The sequence below is a fragment of the Sinocyclocheilus grahami genome, unplaced genomic scaffold (genome assembly GCF_001515645.1).
Source record: "Sinocyclocheilus grahami isolate Dianchi unplaced genomic scaffold, SAMN03320097.WGS_v1.1 scaffold2581.1, whole genome shotgun sequence".
NCBI classification, from domain to species: Eukaryota; Metazoa; Chordata; class Actinopteri; order Cypriniformes; family Cyprinidae; genus Sinocyclocheilus; species Sinocyclocheilus grahami.
Window position 1 is genome coordinate 41263 of NW_015507760.1, and position 1158 is coordinate 42420.

The window sequence follows — 1158 nt, forward strand, 5'->3', positions numbered from 1 at the left end:
ACAAAAAGTTGTGTGTCTGATTGGTCCAAATGCTACACTTGTTTTATTCTGATTTTTACTGCAGGACACCGAGCCAGAAGAAAATCATACAGAAGGGAATAAAGATGGGGATCGTAACCATCGTTGAAGATGACGTTGCGACCATCCACTCAAACTCAAATGTAAGGTGCCGGTCTGTGGTTCTAGAGGAGCATATCGTGCAAGACCTTCCCACTGCTATGGCTCTTCTCTTTGGCTTGATTTATGCCCTGAACATGAACTATCCTAAAGAACGGTTTATTGGTCTTGACCCCCAGTGCTCAGCAAGAGTCCAGTCCTTCAAAAACAAACTGTCAGTGTCTAAATAGCTGGATATGGATAAGGGAAAGCACTAAGCTGTTCCTGTTGTTCCATCTGATGTTTCCGTAAGTGTCAAAAGAGGAAATATTTTCAATTTTAATGTAATGAACCTTAAATGTTGTTTTTACAGTTGTAAAACTGGATTGCTCAAACACATTTGTTGCAATTTTTAGAATCCTGAAGTCTTGTTCATAGATATAGCACTTTAAGACTGTAAAATCACTTTAAAAGCATTCCAAGAAGAGAGGAAAGTGTTATTTTGCCTCTTAAGGGGCCTCAATGTGACATTGTGAATAAATATTTTCTGTAGTGATGGCATAGTCTTTTGTATTGTTTTACAGCATGGCTGAGAAATATGGATGCAAGATTATTCATAGCTAAATTAAAAGATGAAAAAGTTGAATCAACTTAAAAACAAGGCAACCAGCTGCAAAGCTTTGAGTTGACTGAACTTCATGCCCATGTAGTTGTGGCTACTTGTTTTTTAAAGTTCGCTCAACTCCCTTATCCAGCTTCACTGAACTTTCAAAAATGATTTGGCACAACTTCCACCACCGAAGTGGAGTAAACTCAAAAATGCTTTGCAGCTGGTTGCTTTATTTTTTTAAGTTGACAACTTTTTTTTTTTACAGTGTCTTATCCTTCTATATGTCTTTGAAAAAGAACTTTGTAACAAGTATTAAAATGAGTTCAATGTAGCTGTAGGAGTATTAAAAAAAACAAATAAAGATGATCATCTTCATTCAGTTGTTCCATTTCTATAGGTTTGGTAACAAAAGCTCTTAATTCCAAAGATAATACAAGCTAATCAGTGTATTC

The 1158-nt window shown here is 36.1% G+C and overlaps 1 long non-coding RNA gene across 1 annotated transcript in view; it reads right to left on the reverse strand.

The window, feature by feature from the left end:
* The window catches only part of LOC107575348 (uncharacterized), a 28517-nt gene extending 27637 nt beyond the window's left edge, over positions 1-880 (reverse strand). Inside the window, exon 1 of the long non-coding RNA XR_001607854.1 lies at positions 60-880. This is a non-coding gene — a long non-coding RNA (uncharacterized lncRNA). The remainder of the gene's footprint in view (positions 1-59) is intronic.
* Positions 881-1158: the final 278 nt, after the last annotated feature.